We start from the raw sequence: 12,801 nt of genomic DNA, 5'->3' as shown, positions 1-12,801 counted from the left end.
GGTGCTGGAAGTATGGCGACGGGACATAGATTTGGTTATTGACACAAAGCAATGCATTTCACTGTATGTTTCAACATACGTGTGAGCAAAACACATTGGATGCCAGAAATTCCAAATAAACCCAGAACTGCAGGGGAGCCCCGGTGAAACAGGGGTCACTTCTCTCTCCTGGGGCAGGACCTGCTGAGCACCTCCAGCAGCTTCAGCACTAACCTCGAACCTCAGGTCCGATCACACCTTGCTTCACGCGATAACCTCCCACCTTCAAACCCCAGCCTATGTGACAGCAACTCTACCCCGGTTTCACAGGTCCCTTTGTTTTCCTGCAGCACAGAATCAGGCCCTTCAGCCCACTGTGTCCTTGGTGACCGTCTACACTAACTCCATCAGCCAGCATTTGATCGGTAGCCCGTTGTCCCTTCCAGATTTAAGTGCTAGTCTCGATAGTTCTTAAATTGGAATTGGTTTATTATTGTCACACATAATGAGATACAGTGAAGAGCTTGTCTTGTTACTGTTCATACAGATCATTTCATTACACAGCGTATTGAACTAGAACAATGCAGAATAAAGTGTAACAGCTACAGAGAAAGTGCAGTGCAAGAAACCAAAATGTGCAAGTGGATTTTTGGTCAAGACTCCATCTTACTGTACCAAGGGTCCATTCAAGAGTCTGATAAAGTGGGGTAGAAGCTGCCCTTGATCCTGGTGGTACAACCTTTCAAGCTTTTGTATCATCTGCCTGATAGGAGAGGGGAGAAGAGAGAGTGTCCAGGGTGAGGGAGGTCTTTGATTATACTGGCTGCTGTACTGAGGCAGGGAGAGAAGCGGACAGATCCACGGAGGGGACCATGATATGTTGAACTGTGTCCTCAACTCTGCAGTTTCTTTTGCACACGTGCAGAGCAGCTGTCACCCCAGATAGGGTGCTCCCTGTTGCATCAATGTGTGAGATCTTGCTCCATCCACCCCTCAGGCTGATTCCTACCTCCCTCTAAGTGAAAAAGGCTCTTCCTCGGATCTGCTCTGAATCTCTTACCCCTGACCTTTTACCCCCTTGATTTAGATCCCTATACTATGGCAAATGGTTCCTACTTCTACCCTTTATACGCCCCATATAATTTTGTATTCTCTATCACTGCTCTGGAGCACCCCAAAACCTAGCACACAATCACCCCAATATGCCATAACCCCAACACCCAGACACTCCAATGCCCCAACACCTGAACACCCCATCTTTTAATCAAAAAGCTCATCCCTTATCACATTTTCCAATCTCGCACCCTCTCATCCCCCAGCTTGATCTTCCCATCTGTCCCATTCCCCATCCCCATATCCCACCAATCCCACATTCCCCATCTCTCACATCCCCCACTTCCATCATCCCACCATCTCCCCATTCCCCATCCTGCATCCCCTCAACTACCATCACCCATCCTTCGTCTCCCCATCGCCTCATCCCTCTGTTCCCCATCTCACACCCCCTATCCTCCATTCTCCATCTCCCATCCCCGATCATGCATCACACATCTCTCTATTCCTCCCATCCCACATCTCCCTATCCTTCCATCACCCATCTCCACATTCTCCATCTTCCCATCCATCCACAATCTCCCTATCCCCCATCCCACATTTCTCCATCTCTCCATCCACCATTTCCCCATGTCCCATCCTCCATTTCCCATCACCCCCACCCCCATTTTCCCATCCCACCATGATCCCAACAACCAACACTCCCTTGGATCAACACTGCATTTGCTCCTACACTGAAACACTCTGACTGACTCCAGCAGTCTAACGCATCTTCACTCCATCACCTCATTATTCAGTCGTTATGGTGCTCCATCATAAGATACTCCTTAACTCTATCACTCCATCAGTCCGATACCCCATTGCCCCAACACTCCGTCACTCCACTGTCACAGTACTCTCACACTTTTTATTGATGTCTGCCCCACTCCCCTGTGTTTCCTTCCCACTCCCACTGGCCTTCACAGTCTCTCCCCCAATCTTCACCTTTACCATCCCATCACCCCCTCAGCTAGATATCGCCACCCAGCACCTACCCACTTGGGTTTCTCACCCATCCTAACCCCTTACCAGCCTGATTCCACCTGCACATCATCCCTCCTCTGCTACTCCTCCCTCTTACTAATATCTATCCATGAGTATGTCAGGAAGATGGCCCCTAAGGACGACCTGCTAGGAGAATACCTCAGACAGCAGGCGGGGGATACGGAAATGGGAGTGGGTGAAGCAGAGCCAGAGGACCAGAGGCCATAGCAGGACAAGCCACTGCATGGGATGTGCCATCACCAGATGTCAGAGGTGGCTGGCATAAGAATGTCCTACCAATGGCTGGAGATGGCAGGGTTGAGGGACGGCACTGAGCCCTGCTCATGGCTGCACAAGAACAGGCACTGAGCACAAGAGCAATATAAGCAGGGGTATACCACACCAGACAAGACCCAAGATGCAGACTGAAACCATCCAGCACATAGTAGCAGGGTGCAAGATGCAGGCATACACTGAACGGCACAACCAATTTGCAGGAATTGTGTACAGGAACGTCAGAGCGGAGTAAGGACTGGACACTCCCGAGCCCAAATGGGAAACACCCGAGAAGGTAGTGGAGAATGACGGAGCTAAGATCCTGTGGGATTTCCAAATACAGACTGATAAGTAGGTACTGGCCAACCAATCAGACAGAGTAATACTGGACAAGGAAAAGAAGAAAGCAACAGTATTAGATGAGGCAATCCCAATGACAGTAATATCAGGAAGAAAATATGAGAAGCAGGAGGAATACCAGAGCTTGAAAGAGCAGATAGAAATGAAGTGGGAGGTTAAAGCCCGAGTTATCCCAGTGGTGATAAGAGTACTTGGAGCTGTGACACCTGCACTGGGAAAGTGGCTGGGAAGAACATCTGAAATCCCAGTCTAGAAGAGAGCAAACTAGGAAGAGCAAGGATACTGTGCCGAACCCTCACACTCCCAGGCCTCTGATAGAAGACCTGAGATTGGGGAAAATACATATACACACCACCCATCAGGATGAGAAAAAAATATTTATATATACTGGCTATCTCCATCCACATTCAGTCCCGACGCAAGGTCTTGATCTGAGACTTGATTCTTCCCTTTCCCCCCAGAGATGCTGCCTGGCTTGTTGAGTTCCTCCAGCAGTTTATTTGGTGCTCCAGATTCCAGCATCTGCAGTCTCCGCTCATCACTACAGACTGATGGATTGGTGGCTTCTTCACAGTCCACAATCCCACTGGTCACACATGCTGAAGATTTTCCCAGCAATGAGTAGAAGATGTCAGTTGGACAATGTACTGGTCCTCCTTGTGCACAGACTCCATCCAGCTGTATCCCAGTCTGGGATCTTTGTCCCCCAGGAACAAGTGCAAATTAGTGCTGTTTGTGAAGTAAACCAGGCCAGGACATCGAGCGTGAATAGCAGGGCCCCAGGGTGTGTTGACCGACACAGGGACCTAGGGCTGTAAGTTCCCTGAGAGTGGTAACTCAGTTCAAGAGGGCGGTGAAAAGGTATATGGTATGCTGGCCTTCACTGGTCAGGGCATTGAGTACAAACAAGTCAGATTTTATTATCACTGACGTTATTGTGAAATCACTTGTTTTACGGCAGCAGTACAGTGCGAGACATAAAAATTCTAAAATTTACAATAAAGTATAATAAATAATTAGTGCAAAAGAGAACAATTGGGGTTTTGTTCATGGGTTCAGAAATCTGATCGCAGAGGGGAAGAAACTGTGTGTAAAATGTTGAGACTAGTTCTTCAGGCTCATTTACTTCTTTCTGATGGTAGCAATGAGAAAACGGCATGTCTTTGGTGAGGGGTCCTTAACGATAGATGCATTTTTTGAAGATGTTCTCAGTGCTGGGCAGCCGCATCCCAAAGGTGCTGGCTGAGTTTACAACCCTCTACAGTCTCTTTCAAATCCATGCATTGGAGCCCGTGCCAGGGGCAGAGGATGGTGTATTTACAGAGCAAGCTGCAGAGAAAGTGGTAGAAACTAGTGAAATTACAATATTTAAAAGATACTTGGGCAGGTACATGGATAGGAAAAGGGGGTTCCCAACATGGGGTCCACAGAACCCTTGCTTAATGATATTGGTCCGTGGTATTAAAAAGGTTGGGAACCCCTGATTTAGAGGGATATGAGGGAAATGGGCCTCGCTCTGATAGGTACGTTGATTGGCAAGGATGAATTGGACTGTTTCTATGTATAACTCTATGAATCCATGTTTATTCATGTTCCAGATTATTTAAGAAAGTGCTGGTGAAACACAGCAGTGACTTGCTGGCAGCAATCAAAACTATTAACCATCCCCTTTTCTCAATTCCCCAGTCGTCCCATTTTCTCAATTCCTCTGTCATCCTCTTCTCTCAATTCCTCTATCTCCGCCACTTCTGCTCTCAGGATGAAAATTTTCATTCTAGAATGAGGGAGATATCTGAGTTTTTCAAAGAAAGGGGCTTCCCTTCCGCCACCATCAATGCCACCCTCAACCCCATCTCTTCCATTTCATGCACGTCAGCTCTTACCCCATCCTCCCGCCACCCTTCCGACGATAGGATTCCTTTTGTCCTCACCTACCAGCTCTGCGTCCAGCGCATAATTCCCCGAAATTTCTGCCACCTCCAACACATCTTTCCCTCCCCCCACCCCCCCCCCACTTTCTGCTTTCCCCAGGGATCGCTCCCTATACAAATCCCTTGTCCATTCATCTCTCCCCACTGATCTCCCTCCTGGCACATATCCTTGAAGGCACAACAAGTCTACACCTGTCCCTTCACCGCCTCCCTCACAACCATTCAGGGCCATAAGCAGTCCTCTCAGGTGAGACGGCACTTCACCTGTGAGTCTGTTCGGCTCACTTACTGTGTTCGGTCCTCCCAGTGTGGCCTCCTGTACATTGCTGAGACCCGATGTAGATTGGGAGATCGCTTTGCCGAGCATCTATGCTCCATCACCAGAACAAGCAGGAACTCCCAGTGGCCGTCCATTTTAATTCCACTTCCCACTCCCATTCTGATATGTCCATCCACAGCCTCCTCCACCATCGTGATGATCCACACTCAGGTTGGAGGAACAACACCTTATATTCCGTTTGGGTAGCCTCCAACCTGATGACATGAAACATCCATTTCTCAAACTTCTGGTAATGTTCCCACCCTTTCTCTATTTCCTATCCTCTTTCCCTCTCTCACCTCATCTCCTTGCCCGCCCATCGCCTCCCTCTGGTGCTCTTCCCCCCTTCTCTTTTCTCCCCCTCCCAGTTTCACCCATCACCTTGTGTTTCTCTCTCCCCTCACCCCACCTTTTAAATCTAGTCCTTAGCTTTTTTCTCCAGTCCTGCTGAAGGGTTTTGGCTCGAAACGTCGAATGTACTTTTTTCCATAGATGCTGCCCAGCCTGCTGAGTTCCTCCAGTATTTTGTGTGTGTTACCACTGTATTAATCATATTTTTTCCTGTTAAATGATCACTGCAATCAGAAACCTGTAACTTACCTTTTTGTGTTGAGCTTTTGAACTGTCTGTACAACCTGGTATCTTTGTGGTGTGAACTGATGTCTCAAAGGTGCAGGATGATTTCCATGGCATGTACGGGTCGAATCGAGGCAGTGAGGCCCGGATCCAAGAGTGGTGAACAGCCCGCGCTTTGACCAAGTTAGGCACTGAGAGTGTATTGGAGTGATAGAGCCCAGGTCTGAGAGTGCGGAACGACCCACTGTTTGACCAACTTAGGCACTGAGACTGTATTGGAGTGGTAGAGCCCAGGTCTGAGAGTGCGGAACGACCCACTGTTTGACCAACTTAGGCACTGAGACTGTATTGGAGTGGTAGAGCCCAGGTCTGGGAGTGCGGAACGACCCACTGTTTGACTGATTTAAGCACTGGACTGGAATGGAAAGGTCAAGAATGGGCTGAATCGTACTAGGTTTCGAGACCGAGAGCGTATTGAAAAGTGGTGGGGCCCAGGTCTGCCCGACCCCCTGTATGACTGATTTAGGCACCGGGCCAGATTGAAAAGATCAGGGTGTCAGGGCTGGAGGAGAGGGATGGGCTGGTGTTCAGCTTGATTCTTATGAGGTTTACTTGTCTCTGCGCTGATCTAAGGCTGTGGCCTGCAACTCACCGGCTCCTGGATCCACTGTGACAGGCTTCGTGGCTGTGGACTCACTTGCATGTCAGGACTCGCTCAGTTTTGAATGTTATTTGCTTCCTTTGACGGTTTGCGTGATTTGTTTTTTGCTGCATGTTGGGTGTCTGACAGTCTTATTTTTTAATGGGGTCTATTGGGTTTCTCTGTTTTGTGGCTGCCTGTTAGGAGATCGATCTTGAGGTTGTATATGGTATACATACTTTGATCATAAATTTATTTGAACTTTGAGATGAATTCTAGACTGGGAACTTCAGGTGTACAGTGCCTGCAGTCTCAGTAATGGGATCATTGATGGCATCACGCTCCCCATGACTCTGCTGATGTATTAGACACGACGGGGCAGCGGGGCCAACTGGTGTGAACCCCGGGATCCTGAAGGAGTGTGCTGAGCAGCTGTGTGGAGTTCTCCAGCACACTTTCAATCTCTCAGCCTGGAAAGGGTCCCGACTGTGTGGAAAACATCATGTGTGGTCCCAGTACCCAAAAAGGGCCAACCTAAAGTCTTGAATGACTACCTTCCAGTGGCCCTGACCTCACGTCATGAAGACCCTATAGAGGCTGGATCTGGCTCACCTCCAACCCCTGGTCAGATCAGCCCCCGATCCCCTGCAATTTGCCTACCAGGAGCACATTGGAGTCGATGATGCTGTCATCTACCTGCTGAGCAGAACCTACTCTCATTTGGATAAGCAGGGCAGCACTGTGAGGATCATGTTTTTTTAATTTCTCAAGTCCCTTCAATACCACACAGCCCTCACTGCTGGCAGAAAGCTCTGTTCAATGCAGCTTGGCACTTCCATTGTATCCTGGATAATGGACTGCCTGGCTGGCAGACCACAGTTTGTGCAGCTTCAGAGCTGTGTGTCAGACATGGCTATAAGCAGCACTGGGGCCCCACAGGGGACTGTATTGGCTCCCTTCTTGTTTACTCTGTGTATCTCAGACTTTAGATACAACACCGAGTCATGTCCTCTGCAGAAATTCTCTGATGACTCAGCAATGGCTGGGTGTATAAAGGGAGGACAGGTGGATGAACACAGGACCCTGGTGGAGGACTTTGTCAAATGGTGCAAGCCGAATCACCTGCAGCTCAACATCAGTAGGACAAAGGAGTGATAGACTTGAGGGGACACCTGGATGACGGTCTTGAGTGGAGCACCAACACAGAGGCCGTGTACAAGAAGGGCCGGAGTCGCCTCTACTTCCTGAGGAGACTGAGGTCCTTCACATGTTCTACCAGTCTGTTGTCGCCAGTACAATCTTCTATGCGATGGTGTACTGGGACAATGGCATCAACACGGGTGATGCCAACAGGCTCAATAAACCAATTAGAAAAGCTGGCTCTGTTATAGGAGTCAAACTGGACACACTGGAGGCTGTGGTAGAACAAAGGACCCTACGGAAAATCCTGGCAAATCTGGATAATGTTGCTCACCCTCTGCATGCCACCTTGGCTGAACAGAGGGGCACTTTTAGTAATAAACTAAAACAACTGCTCTGCTCCAAAGAGCGTGATATGAGGTCATTCTTACCCTCGGCCATTAGGCTCTATAATGAGACAACCTATACTGGGGTAAGTAATGACCCCCTCCAGTTAAACTGTTCGAGCTAACTTATTTTTTTATTCTTTCTTACTTCTCTTTTAATATTTGTATATCTGTGCATTTGTAATGCTACTGTGACACTGTGATTTCCTTTGGGATCAATAAAGTATCTATCTATCTATTGGCTACCTTCTGAACAAGTCAGAGAGCTGTGGGATTTGGAGAGCTAGTGGGAATGAAATGAATGCCATTAAATTGGAACTGTACCAACAAGAGTGGAATGATAATGAGGACTAACATTCAGAGGGGATTGGCAAGAGTTCAGTCCTGGGCCTGGCACTTGGGGGCAACTGAAGTGCATGTGTGCAATGCACAGTTGTCCTGGGTGTGCAAACTCCCACACCTAGATCAATGTGATATCACCTGACGTCAACACTCACCATCCTCTTCCTCAGGCTGGGCAATCATACCATGGAGCCTGTGCAAAGATTTACCAACCCTAGTTGAGCAGACCAGCACAGAAGGGGGAATGGGGAATCGGGAAATATTCAAGGAATTCTGGCCTAGTATCTCTAATTACCATGGACGCTGCTCATTTATCAAACTCAGAAGCAGGTCACAGGCTGTTTGGGAAGGAACGGAGGATTGGAAGTAAAATCTCCTCGTTGTCAAAAAAACACTGGCATAAATCAAAGATGCATGCTTAGCCCACTGCTCTACTCTCTACATCCATGACAGCATGGCTAGGCACAGCTCAACTACCATCTCTAAATTTGCCGACGACACAACTATTGTTGGCAGAATTTCAGATGGTGTTGAGGAGGCGTACAGGAGTGAGATAGATCAGCTGGTTGAGTGGTGTTGCAATGACCACCTTGCACTCAATGTCAGTAAGACCAAGGAATTAATTGTGGTCTTCAGGAAGGGGAAGTCAAGGGAACACACACCAGTCCTTATCGAGGGATCAGCAGTGGAAAGGGTGAGCAGTTTCAAGTTCCTGGGTGTCAACATCCCTGAAGACCTAGGTATCCATGGTCCAACATATTTATGCAATTACAAAGAAGGCATGGACGGGGGATATATTTCATTAGTAGTTTGAGGAGACTTGGTATGTCACCATAGGCTCTTGCAAATTTCTACAGGTGTACCGTGCAGAGCAATCTAACCAGCTGCATCACCATCTGGCATGGAGGGACCATGGCACAGGGTTGGAAAGAGCTGCAGAAGGTTGCAAACTTAGCCAGCTCCATCATGGGCACTAGCCTCCCCAGCACTGAGGACATCTTCAAAATGTGATGCCTCAAGAAGGTGGCACCCATCATTAAGGACCTCCATCAACCTGGACATGCCCTCTTCTTATTGCTACTATCAAGGAGGAGGTACAGGAGCCTGAAGGCACACACTCAATGTTTCAGGAACAGCTTCATTCCCTCCACTATCAGATTTCTGAATGGGCAATGAATCCATGAACACTACCTCAGATTTTTTTGCTCTTTTTGCACTTAGTTAATTTAATTTTTATATGTATTTCTTACTATCATTTATCATTTTTAGATCGTTATGTACTGTATTTCAATGTTTTGCTGCTGCAAAAAACTAATTTCACAACATATGCCACTGATATTAAACATCATGCCGATTCTGACGGGTGAGGGGTTTGATGCTGTGTCAGCAGATCAACAGCACAGATGCGCACCAAATTGAAGCAGGGTCAGACCTTTCCCCAGTTTGAAGCTAAAGCCCTGCACCCTCCCCACCAGACCCACTACTGGGATATCATCAGCAATGGAAACATCATGGGCTTCATGTCCCATTGGCCTTGGAGCCTCTTGGAAACCACTGGCATTGCCCACTCATCATTTACAGGTGAAAAATTGCCCCAATGCCCCACCACTTGAACTGGCCACACCATCAAAATCACTGCATTAGCAATCTCCCATATGAAAGAAGATCTACTTTGTTAGGAGTCTGAACAGATTTAGTATGTCACCAAAGACTTTTGCAAATTTCTACAGGTATATAGTGGAGATTTTGATTGTTGGCCTTTATTAGAAAGGGAATTGAGTACAAGAGCAAGGCTCTTGCATCTGCACAGAGCCCTGGTGAGACCACACCTGGAGTATTGTGTACAGTTTTGGTCTCCAGGGTTAAGGAAGGACATCCTGGCTGTAGAGGAAGTGCAGCGTAGATTCACAAGATTAATTCCTGGGATGTCTAGACTGTCTTACGCAGAGAGGTTAGAGAGACTGGGCTTGCACACACTGGAATTGAGATTGAGAGGGGATCTGATTGAAACATATAAGATTATTAAGGGATTGGACAAGATAGAGGCAAGAAATATGTTCCAGATGCTGGGAGAGTCCAGTACCAGAGGGCATGGTTTGAGAATAAGGGGTAGGTCATTTAGGACAGAGTTAAGGAAAAACTTCTTCTCCCAGAGAGTTGTGGGGGTCTGGAATGCACTGCCTCGGAAGGTAGCGGAGGCCAATTCTCTGGATGCTTTCAAGAAGGAGCTCAATAGGTATCTTATGGATAGGGGAATCAAGGGATATGAGGACAAGGCAGGAACCGGGTATTGATAGTAGATGATCAGCCATGACCTCAAAATGGCGGTGCAGGCTCAAAGGGCCGAATGGTCTATTTCTGCACCTATTGTCTATTGATTGGGTGTATTACTGGCCACTATGGAGGCTCCAGTGATAGGATCACAAGAAGCTGCAGCTCCATCAACCTTTGAGGACATCTTCTAAAGGCAATACCTCAATAAGACAGCATTATGGACCCTCAATGGCTGGGACATGCCTTTTTCCAATTACTACTATTGAGGTGGAGGTACAGGAGCTGGAAGACCCACACTCAATGATTCAGAAGCAGTTTCTTCTCCGACATCAGATTTCTGTACTCATGAACGTGTTACGTTATTCCTTTTTTCCTTGCACTTCTTATTTTGTAATTAATAGTAATTTTAGGTCTTTACACTATACTGCTGGTGCAAACCAACAAAGTTCACATCACATGCCAGAGATAATAAACCTGATTCTGAATTCTGCAGCTGATATTCAGTTCATGATTAAATAACTCACGACATCTATGGTGGGCAGAGTGGACGTTAGCACAAGGAGCCAGCTGCTGACCCCTACACTGTATGTAGACTAACACCTGCAGATGGGCAGAGATGACTACTCTCCACAGAGCTGTACCAAAGAAGGTTGTGCTTCGGAACCTCGGTGAGCGAAACATGACTCCTTGATTCAAACAGCAGCAAGGAATTGGTGAGAAAGTTACGGCTGGCTAGCCTGATTTCTGTTTGCTAAATGAGCAACATCCTTGGTAATAAAAAATAGGGTGCCAGAATCTGCTGGGACTTGCTGACTCCCCATTTGCACCGTCCAAACAATGAGGACTGGCAAAGCTTCCCGTTTGATCCATGGTGTGTCAGCCCAACCTGAGGAAGAGCATGGTGGGTGCTTGTGGCTCACTGGAGTAATGTCAGAGTCCTGGAGTCCCACAGCATAGAGACAGGCCCTTTGGCCCACCTCACCTATTCTGAGCACCTGTTCATACTGATCCCATTTTCCATCTGTAAAGCCTCCGCTGTCTTGGTGATTCAGGTGCTAGGCTAAACATTTCTTCCGTGTTGTGAGAGGTACACCAGCCTCTCAGTCTTTGTATTCCAGATACCAATGAAACAATTATTTCTCTAATGTCTTCTAAACCCCCATGATCTTCACCTTGAACTCTTGCTCCCTGGTTATAGACACCATGCCAAGGGGAAATATCTTTGATTTTTGCCTTTATATTTTTGTACATCTCTGCCAACTCCCCCCTCACTCTCCTGTAGACCGGGGAAGACAAGCTGAACAATTTCCTCCCAATGAGTCTCTTCCAGCTTTGGTCCCAACTTCCCCGCACAATCAGGAGTTCATATCTGACTCCAGGAAGTGAGCACAGGAGCAAAGAGCAGACAGCCAGTGGAACTCGGCAGGTTGAGCAGCATTTGATAGGAGAGAGGAATTGTCAGCGTTTCTGATCGAAAGGCTGCATCAGGACTAGGGTTCCTCCAGCAGGTTGCTCATCGCCCCAGATTCCCGTCTGTGAGTACTGAGAAGGGTGGGATAGGGATCATGTGCAGGCAGATGGGGTTAGTTTACTTTGGCGCCATGGTCAGCAGAGACGTCACGAAATAAAGGGCCTAATGCTGTACTGTACTGTTCTATGTTCTCAAATGCAGATGGCATTCCAATGCAGGATTATAGGAGTGCTACACTGCCAGAGAAATCTCCTTGCTACTTCTACCGACTCTCAGATGGAGGTGATAGATCCCAGAACTACTTGGTGAAGAGTCGGCAGAATGAAGGTAGTTTCCTCCGTCAAACCTCGCCAGTCAAACAATTTACTGATTGTCTTAACATTGTTGCCCCTGGGATCCCATTGTGCACAATGAGGCAGTTGTGAACACAACTGCCTGTCCGGAGAACGCTGGTGTGTTTAATCGTGCCCTTGTGCGGACAGAGTGCAGCTCCCACTGCACACACAGTTTCAGTGCCTGTTGTTTGGTGTGGCAGGGAGCTTTAAATACCGCAATGATGGAAATGAATGATAGTCCAATTGCTTCTAAGCGTACTCTGGAATAACTTTGCAGCATCTTATCCAAGGCATTCAGTACACTCAACAAACCTTATAAAGTTAAACAAGCGGAAAAAAAGCAAAGCAGCTTTTTTTGCACCTAATTGAAGAATTGCCTCCATGGGAATCTGATTTGGCACAAGATAAATTGCGTGTTCAAATGGTTCCTGAAGTGTTAAAATCCACAGTAATTAATGGCTTTGCGGTGGTAGAGAGCACTCACAAGCAGCTGTAAAGTGCGCCACGAACACAGTGGTGGACAGGAAGCCAGTCTGTAAACGCCACACGATTCAGACCAAATAAGACTTTGCAGTGACTTCAATTTGTAAGCTGATTGACTGAGAGGCAGGAGATGGCTGGGACAGAGTGTTGAGAATGCCAATCCAAAAGCAGCTCCAAACTAAGCAGCTGTCCCACTCACTCAGGAGAAAATAT

This window comes from Hypanus sabinus, chromosome 21 (genome assembly GCF_030144855.1).
Source record: "Hypanus sabinus isolate sHypSab1 chromosome 21, sHypSab1.hap1, whole genome shotgun sequence".
Classification (NCBI taxonomy): domain Eukaryota; kingdom Metazoa; phylum Chordata; class Chondrichthyes; order Myliobatiformes; family Dasyatidae; genus Hypanus; species Hypanus sabinus.
This window is presented reverse-complemented; position numbering follows the sequence as displayed.